General features: G+C 41.5%; 2 protein-coding genes across 3 annotated transcripts in view; both read right to left on the bottom strand.

Annotated features, from left to right (window-relative positions):
• tgfbr2l (transforming growth factor beta receptor-like) overlaps nt 1-10,134 on the bottom strand; it is a 397,772-nt gene that overhangs the window by 271,006 nt on the left and 116,632 nt on the right. The gene's annotated exons all lie outside the window — the stretch shown is intronic.
• Nucleotides 1-10,134, bottom strand: part of enox1 (ecto-NOX disulfide-thiol exchanger 1) — a 134,033-nt gene that overhangs the window by 86,814 nt on the left and 37,085 nt on the right. Inside the window, exon 3 of one of the 2 annotated variants that reach the window (XM_050048850.1) lies at nt 6,567-6,609. The exons of the other annotated variant lie outside the window; for it this stretch is intronic. The gene's annotated coding sequence lies outside the window, so the exon portion shown is untranslated. The remainder of the gene's footprint in view (nt 1-6,566; nt 6,610-10,134) is intronic. 2 annotated transcript variants of the gene reach the window in all.

Here is a 10,134-nt window from a genome sequence, read left to right as displayed (position 1 = left end):
CTAAAATGCGACCGATTGCTGTGGCTCCCCCTGTGGACCAATGTTGTTGTTTCTTTCTAATTTTTGGTATGACTAAGTCATGGTATGGTATGCTGTACATAATCACGGAAACTGTCAGTCAGTCATTCTGTCTGTCCCACGTTTTTCTACTCACATGAAGTGGTCAATCTATGTGAAACTGCACATAGGCATTGAGGATTGGCATAGGTAGAAGGTGACAAAGCTACCAGTGGGTGTGGACTAGCTGCTATTATGTTAACTTCCCAGTGATAATTATCTTTAATGTTCGTTAACAGTTTTGTGTAAACTGAGTCAAAATTTGAACTGTATTTGGTTTGAGTGTTTGTATTTTATTCTCTACATGAGGAGGATTTGTTTCGTCCAATCAGATCTGGCGTGCTCTAACAATTCTGTTCCTCCATCCTTCCACCACGGCTCACCGCTGCCTTCCTCCTGCACTCTCCTCCAATTGTGTTTTTCTTACTTCCCTTTGTGTTTTTCTGCCCCTCTCTCCTTTTTCTCTCTCCTCTCTCGCCTCCTTCCCCACCAGTCACAGTGATGAAGTGGCCAGTGAGTAGCCGTCTCTGCCGGTAATCACCACGGTAACTCATGGCAGCGCCGCGGCGCCGGCAACACGCCATTCATCACCGCCTCCGCTGCTGCAGGAAACTGATATATCAAGATGTAAATTGTGGCCCTGCTGCTCCTCTGCTGTCTCCACGGAGGAGGAGAGAGGATGGGGAGGAGAGGAGAGGAGAGGAGAGGTGAGGAGAGGTGAGGAAGGTCGAGGTGGGGGATAATGAGGAGTGGAGGAGTGAGAGAGGAGGAAGCAAGGAGCCGAGGGGAGGATGGCCGGAGGGAGGAGATGGAGGAAACAATAAAGGAAGGGGTGGGAGAGAAGGCAGGAACACAAAGGGAAGAGGAGGAAGGAGTAACGAGGGAATACAGGAGAGAGGAGCTGGAGAACAGGAGGAGAAGAAGAGGGAGGAGAAAGCTGAATGTATGGTGGTGTTAATCCATCCTAATCCAGCCTTATTGCTTTCTCTCAGCCTGTAGTGATATGCCTCACACACACCACACACACACACACACACACACACACATGTTTCCATCACTTCAGAGGAACGTGGTTTGATTGGTCAACCCTCGGGGACGTTTGATTAGTGGTTAGGGTCAGGGTTGACTCTTGTGGTATGAAATTACCCAGATGGTTGGCGCTGCTTTGCATCATTGGGTCCATATTCAGTGTTGGGCAAGTTACTCTCGAAAGGTAATACATTACATATTACTAGTTACCTTCAACTGAAAGTAACAAGTTACTTAACTGTATTAATCTCTGTGTGAAGTAATAAGAATAACCTCAGAAGAACTGATGTTGATTTTAAATGGATGAGGGTCGTGTTGTTTCACAGAAGCTCCAGTTTATTACAGTTCATTTCAAATCCAGTGCTGCAGGTCTGACCCACTCTGGCTACCACTTTGTCAAGTCTGATCATTATTAGATATGGATAAATATTTGTGGACCTTGATATGAAACACAATAAATAAATATTGAAGTTACCACAACAAACAGAATGGTGTGAGAGTTAGTATGACGAGCACAAATTCCAATTCCAGTGTGCCGGTCAGCTACAGCAGCACTGCAGAGAGAGTTATGTATAAGAACGGGATTGTATGTAGGCATAACTCTGCAGTTGTAGGTGATGTGAACAGAAACATCCAACATAAACTGACATCACCAGGACGAGGAACAAACAAACCAGAGGCCAGCTCCTTCTCCCAGACAGCCTTAGGACGCAAAAGCAGAGCAGGATACGTTGTATGTGTATGAGGGGAAACACAGTGGGTCTCATTCATGAAACGTGAGCAGAAGGAATTTGTGTGTAAACTGTTCGCAGAGGGAAATTTACGTGCATGTCTGCATTCATCAATATTTTAGTAGCTCCGATCTTTTTGTAGCTACTAACAAAATCTACTCCTGCTCCTGACCACTCGCAGTGCTTGTGTAAATTTAGTAAAGCACATAAATATTGCTTGTCACTATTGGAAATTACAATTTTAATTCGTATTGCGCTCTGTTATGTACACAATACACAGATGCCTTTGAAACACGTAATCTAAACATGACAAAATATTAAAAATATAACACATTTAGTTAAATTAGTTGGCAATTAGCAGGTTTAAGATCCAGATTAGGTTCATGATTGTGAATTATCTATGTAAATCGACTCAATAGATTACACGTTCTTTCTACATGTTGAATGATGATAATAAAAATATCCGTAAGGACAGCCGGATCACAGCCTCTTCGGCCTCGGTGCCTGGGTTCAGCAGGGGCAGCAGGAGCAGCAGGTGGTGGAGCCACGAAGGAGCACGCGCCAGCTGAAAGAATTATTTGAGACAACACATTTTTTTTTTTTTTTTTTTTTTTGTGGCTTTTTGATCATTTGAATGAATAAATCTGATTTGAAAAATGTTTAATTTACGTTGTATAAAACAGAGCTTTAGGCTATTAAGATTCAAATAATTTGAAGACGATGCATACAAAACTGCTGTAGGCTATATGTTATCCGTATCATTTGTTAAAATAAATGTTAAATAGCTCTACATTCCGACAGCCATCACTGATTTAGAGTTTATCCATTACGCACAAAACATCTCTGGTTTCCCGTTCCCACTTCATTCAAAACCCCACAAATGAATCTTCTGTTTGTTTGGTGACCGCTGTATTTTTTTTTGTGTGTGTGCTTATGCGTTTCTTTGCCTCCAGTTTCATATCAAACCATTTACGCTTCACCTCTGACATGGTTCTTTGTACCACGGAGACAACATTAACAGCATCTGTTACCTCCCTCCAGGCCTTCGCTTTGCCTGTCCCTGTCACACCACTACTAACTGAAGAAAATAAAATGTTTTTTCTTAAGTCCACTTCACCCAAAATTATTTCGATCTCCGCTTTGGAAAAATTCTTTTTTCTTTCTCTCTTTCTTTCTTTGCGCCATGACTGACAGGTCGACTGGATGCACCTACACCTCCTTATATGGTGGTCATTGGATATTCATGGGCGGGGATTTATGCTAATTGCTGATTACTGGGAGCGCGCTGTCACTTTACGATGGATTGGCATTCATGATCATACACACGTGTTTACCATCAAATCTGAGTTTCCCGCGGCGTTCCTGAATCCGGAGTAGGTTTTTAGTAGCGTAGGCTTTTATGTGCAAATCTACACACAGATTTACTTACTTTTCATGAATGAGACCCACTGAACCTGGTAATGCACAGGATCACCAGCACCTTTCTATAAGGAAGTGTATAATTACGTAAGAACACATAACAACCTTCAGGGGATGTTTTTTTTTCTGGTGGTGCACTGGTGGAAGTGGATCAGTGTGGATGAATGAAAAATGAAAACAATAAACAGTTTGTTTCAGGCGATAACGCGATACATGACATTGTAAATGTAATAATATTACCTGAAATCCTCTTGGTAATGCTTTATATTACTTTGTTACTGCCAAAAAGTAATGTATTACTGTAACACATTACTTCTGTAATGTGTTATCCCCAACACCGCCCATAGAACAGGCACAATAGAGACTTCCACCAGCAGAGCCGTCTACTTCTGGTTTAGCGCTCCGCTAACTTGAATGTGGATAAAATGATTTGGTCTTTTCTAGACTTTCCAAATGTTATGCAGGACGGCAATCCAGGCTCTTCAATGTATAGAAAACAAGGACAGAAGTATTAAAACGCCTTTGTTGCAGTGGCTCAATTATTATCAAGAGCCAACGTGTTTCGACCACTGCAGGTCTTCATCAGGGCTTCAGGAACATACAACAAAGGTACGGCTCCACCTATATAATAACAGGAACCAATATGGGCGTAGGAACCAAAAAGTAACATGGTCAGTGGTCAGATTATAAAATTACAGTCACAGCAGCCTCAGCTCCATCTTTTCCATCTGTCACAGAGCAGCCAATAAAGTACTAATGAAACACACTTTTCTAATGAACTGCACGCTGAGCAGAAACAGGTTACTCATCTGTTCCAAGAACGTACCAAAGAAATCAGTTGTTTCAACATCTCAGAGTTTTCTGTGGAAGAGCTTCTTCTCTGGAAACGTTCAGCGAGGACAAAAAACAGAAGCTGCTTCACAGTCACGTGCAGGAGAGAGTCTGCACCTTTTTTTTTTATCTGCTAACACTGATTTATAAATATATTCTTCTATCTTCTACCTACTATCATTTTAACCTTATTTCCTTTTTCAAGGTGACTTTGTAACATCTGTCCAAGATGAAAAATAGCTTTATGTTAAACAGCGGAGTTTATTAATGTGCATCATCCCTGTTAAATAAACCAATAAATAACTGTACACACTGTGATGTCACAGGCACACATTTGGGCAAATCTGCATCATACAGTGATGATTTCAGTTCACACTGTACAAACAACAATCACCTGGATGGTTATGAGCTTCTCTCAGATTATTTCTAATCACATCAATCCTGGATGGACACTGGTGATCCTGCACCAACAGTAAAGTATGAGTCTGTGTGTGTGCACAGCTGTAAACTGCTGCATCATGTTTGGATACTATAGATCCTTTTAGGGCCGACATCACAATGACATCATTTCATTATCTGGAGGTGCAGCTGACTCTCCCCCACAGGGCTGTAGGCTACATAGGAGTCTTATAATGTGTTTGTCTTGTTGTGTTATTGGGAGCCAGAATAGAAGGAGTCATGGCTCAAAACCAGCCGCCACTGCCCGTCAACAAAAACAAAGACAACTATACCCATGTTTCCATCAGCCTGTTTAGATGCGCATCTAGAAGTATCGCATCTAGAAGTATCGCATCGGAAAATTATGATGGAAACGCCAAAAAAGTATTTCCTGTTGTAGGGATGAATAAGGTTATGTGTATTAAGGGTTATCATGTCCACCTCATCAGAAACTGGGGAGGGATTAAGAGGAATTTCTCTGGAACGCTAACTTTTTAGCACATTAGCTAACGTTAGCTTCCATAGCAAAACAAACAAGTGTGGTCCTCCTTTGTAAGATTGGCATAGTAATCAAATGTGTTTGATATCTAATGTCAGCAGGAAACTTTGTCGTTATCACAGTTAGCATACGTGAGCTCGGAAAGCTAACTTGGCTTCTTTACTGCATAACATGAACGTCCAATCGAACCTCAACCAAACTCAAACTTTTTGTACTTAAAAAACACTGCTCTCCAGCACAGACAGCTGCAGACACAGAGCCAGGAAGAGTCCAGGTGAGATAGAGGCAGCTGCTGCCTTGTCAGGTTCTTTCTTCTGCTTGGAAGTCACAGCAACTTATTGTGGCACAGTCGCTGACATTAGATATTAACCAAAAGCCACATCTCTCATTTGTCGTTTCCACAGTTAGCATGCATATGCTCTAAAGACTAATTTGGCTTGTTTACTATATTACCTGCAGAGGTGAGTAGTAACTAGTTACATTTACTCAGTTACATTTACTTGAGTAACTTTTTGGATAAATTGTACTTTTCAGAGTAGTTTTAATGCAAAATATTTGGCTACTCTACCCACCTCTGTGTACATAATTACGTGTATGTATATATATATATATATATATATATATGTACAGTATATATAAGAATATATTTGTGTTTCTTGTGCCTTGATTTATGTTATGTTTGTAAAGATTTAATTTATTTTTGTTTTAGTTAAAGGGGTATCGTTTAAAATACATGAATTTGCAGATTATTATTTTTGATTGATTGATTACGTTCATGTTCTTATTTTACAAATAAATCAGACGTTACTCAACAGTTACTCAGTACTTGAGTAGTTTTTTTCACCAAAAACTCTTTTACTCTTACTCAAGTAATTATTTGGATGACTACTTTTTACTTTTACTTGAGTAATATTGTTCTAAAGTATCAGTACTCTTACTTGAGTACAATATTTGGCCACTCTACCCACCTCTGATTACCTGAACGCCCAACTGAACGTCAACCAAACTCTCAAACTTTTCACAGTTTAAAAAAAAGTTAGAATTAGTCGAATATTCATATTGAACAGCAAATTTTCATTGAACTGACGTAATTCTGAGTCGGATACAGCACTAATAAAATCCAACATATTATCAGACTTTGTCAAGGGTAGAAGGATAAAGTCCTGCATTGAGTATCAACATCTCCTCAAAGGATTCAGTGGTTGCCAATACCTAAACCAAACCTCTTTTCATTCAACAACAGAAGCCAAAGTTGTGAAATGTTCACATTTTCTAAACACAAGCAGCTGGACAGGAACTTCACCTCCATGAAAGAAACTAAAACTGATCAACTTTGAATCTGACGAGACATTTGATGCAAACATCAGAGACACAGACACATCTGGGTCTGAACCAGAGCACTCAGTCACATCACCGACCACAGCCTGGTGTTAAAAACGAGAATGAATGAGTAAAAGCAGCGGACTTCCAGAGCAGTGATCACGATGCTTCATCCTGTTGGAGCTGATCAGGAGTCAGTTTCATCAGCGCTCAGGAGGAAGAAACAACAGAAGGAAACTCACAGTTCAGTTCAGTTCAGCAGCAGCTCCGTCTGTCTGATGGTCCCTGTGGAAACAAACACACTTCATCAGGCTCTCAGATCCTGTACAGACGCCTTTACGCTGTCCTCATGCACTAAATGTGTGTGTGTGTTGAGATCTCTTCAGGTTTCAGCCATGACATCATCTCAACCCTCCCCCGAAGCTACACACTCACCCTCAGTGTGTGTGTGAGAGATGGAGGAGGTGAGGCGCTAATAAAACCAACGGTATGATTTACAGCATCCTGAGGGCGACTCACACACACGCACACACACACACACACACACACACACACACACACACCAGCTGTGACCTTTCTAACTGAAGGCTCAGCAACAGAAACAAAAGCAGTAAAAGTGTGAACAAACACAGAGCGCTGATGTGATTACACATCTGTCTCACTGACAACAACATGCAGCAATCAGCCAATCAGAGGCGGTGCTGGATGACATCACAGGCCTGTAAAGTCTGACTACAAACTCTAATGGACTGTGACAAAGCTGTAAAAACCTGTAGCTGAGTTTAACTGGACGCTGCTGGAGTTGTAGCTTAATTGCTGTTTTATAGTTTCTATTTTAAGCCTTATTTTAGGATGTGCTTCTATTTATTTATTTATTTATTTATTTTACTTTAGCAGCTGGTACGTGTCATTTCAACATGTTAAAGTGTATCTTCAATGTGATTTTGTTGCCGTTGACAGCAGCAGAAGAACAGTTACAAACATTAAACTTTGAATAATACCATTAATGTAAAGATTTCTGGTCTCAGTTAACATCGAGTTTAATGCGTCAGTTTGTGGAGTTTCTTTCATGTTCAGGCTCACTGTACCAGATGTGTGAGTGAGATTGCTTCTACAGCACCATTGTTTGAAAGAGCACAAGTATTACTCCATTTTGACCAACAATAATGTATGTACAGTGAAAACTGTGGGCGTGACAGTGAGTGAAAAGAAATGTTTAAGAAGCTTTCTGCACTCTGGACATTCCGTCCAATATAAACCAATGAAAAAACCTGAGGAGGACATCTTTACCATGCTCCAAAAAAGTGTGAATATCTTGAAAAGTCTGAATGGGATTTGAAAGTTGAATACAAGCCAGAGTGTATGAAAGATGGGGAACATTTTAAAGTTCCTACATGAGAGAAGTTGGCTTTGAAAATGCTTGAAAAAAAAACTTGAATTTGTGTTTTTTGAATGAGGAAAATTTCCTGGAAAATGGTGAATATTTTAGAAAGTTTAAAAGATATGAATGATAAAAAATACAAGTATGCATGTTCTAATTAAGCTGAATGTTTTGATGTTTGAATGAAGTTTCTATGTTGAAAGCTGTGGAGGGAGTAGTGTGACAAAACAGCCCAGTTTTACTCCAAAGTCATCAAACTCCAGTGCTTGGGCAAATGACTTGCGGCATCAGACAGATGAAGAAAGCTGTCTTTTAACATTGGCATGAAACGCAGCTAGTCGCTGTAATAGTTTAATGGCTCACAGTAGTGTCAGGGGGAAATGTGGTGGGGCAAGAACGAAAGTTAAGGCAGCGGAAGTCTGAGTCAGGCTGGTGGGAGGGGTGGTGGATGGGTCAAGCAACCACTGACTTTCACCTGAGAGAGCAGTGTTTGCATCCCATAAGATTCCAAAGCTAAACCCTGTTCTTGTTTTCCTGAACCAAACCATGTGTGTTAGTTGTTTGAGAAAAATAACTTAAATTCGTAGTGTTGTACCGACGTAGTGCTTTTATTTTGAAAGAGAATGTATGTAAAGGTTAAATTTCCTGTGAAAACAGAAGTGTATTTTGAAAGAAGACAATGCATGTAACAGGCTGAACTTGACATGGCCTCCCACAACGTCAACAATCAACACACCCAGGGTACCTTGCACATCGTATCTGGACGTGGAAAGTCTATGACCAAATGTCGATATGTGACGAGGGCGGAGTGAGAATGTGATGGACAAAAAATTAGGCAGAATTTTTGCGTAGAATAACGTAACCCACCCATAAAAGATGAAATACTTTCTCTATGTATCTGTACTTCTTTTAATCCTCGTAAACTGTGATTGGACAGATGCTGCTCAGGGGAGGGGTTTAGTGAGCAGTCAGCTGCGCTCACAGCGTGATGAACTGCGTATGTCTGACACGATGTTAAAGTAATGATATCACCTGTTCTCTGTGACTTTAACGGTAGAAGAATAATATTCAGAGACGTTGAGTGTTAAATAAATATGTGTTTGACAGTTATTATTATGGAGCAGCGTGTGAACAGGAAGTAATTACTGTTTAGTGTTCAGCCAACTGAGCAGGACAGTGTGTCGCTGCCAGAGAGGCCCATATGGCAGAGACAGAGCCGAGCCAAGCTGAGCCAAGCTGAGCCGAGCTGAGCCAGTCCAGACTGGAATCAACCAGTCCGGCTTCCAGCAGCTCTGCTCTGCACACACACTGCACCAGTATCCTGCTTACTGCACCAGTATCCTGCACTGCACCAGTTTACTGCACACACACTGCACCAGTGTACCAGTGTGCTGTGACAGTGGGAGGTTACTCACTGAGGAGACCCTCTGCTGCAGACTGTTGTTTCTTTGTTTCTGTGTCACAGTGTTAAAGTAGAAACATGTTGAAGACTAAAGGTTCCTGCTGAATATCTAAACACACACTGTAGCTATTTAACATCGCACTTCTGTAAAGGCAGAGACCTCTTTAGAGTTGATAAAGAATCAAAGCAGCAGAGGTCGACACATTCTGAACCAACATGGTGAACATCATATCTGTAAAACATCCCAGATAGCACACATACATCTGGCCGACGTCGGCCTGAGGACGACACATCGGCCCTGAATTTATAACTTCTGACAAGCGTCAGCTGCATGGGCGGTTATCTTTAAATTTAATACTCTTTTGTCCCAGCTCATCAAACGTCTCTGTTACCTCGGCTTTGGGTCGAGAATGTCTGCCCACATACGGAAGTCGCCACAGAGGTGGAATTTCATCTCCGCGGTGTTTGTTTGGAGCTGAGCTCGCAGGACACAGCATCTCATTTCAGGTAAGCTAATTGGAATAAATTGGCAGAAAATAGCTTTGTTGTTTCTTCTGTGACCGTTAAAAGAGGTTCCTGGTGAGTGGCGAAGCACGACTGGGTGTATATAGCACAGGTCCCCACCAGCTAACATTATCTTTCGTTAGCTGTTAGCTAGTTTAGCGGTTTAGCTCATGTTAGCTAACAGGCAACAACTGTCGTGTTTTTTTATTTTCCCTAGTTGACGTTATCTGCTCATCTGGTTATCATGAGCACTCGTTTTGGGTTAAAGTGGAAGTGTCCGGAGCTGCCACCCGTGGTCCCGTGGCCCCCCGGCCTGACCTCCGTGTATCCCAGAACGGGTGCTCAAGTGTGGGTCAGAGGAGCGGAGAGGAGCGCGGAGGTGAGATAGTGAAGTTTAAGGATGCCTTCAGTATGTTGTTAATGTGATTTTATGGGCAATATATCAGTCAAAGTCTCCTCCTCTGCAAAGCAAACTGACCCGGTGGCTACAGGTAATAGCGCAGTTTTGAAACCACTGTTTTTC

Source organism: Epinephelus moara, chromosome 7, assembly GCF_006386435.1.
Source record: "Epinephelus moara isolate mb chromosome 7, YSFRI_EMoa_1.0, whole genome shotgun sequence".
NCBI lineage: Eukaryota > Metazoa > Chordata > Actinopteri > Perciformes > Serranidae > Epinephelus > Epinephelus moara.
The sequence above is the reverse complement of the archived record's forward strand: the minus strand, read 5'-3'. Positions and strand labels throughout refer to the sequence as shown.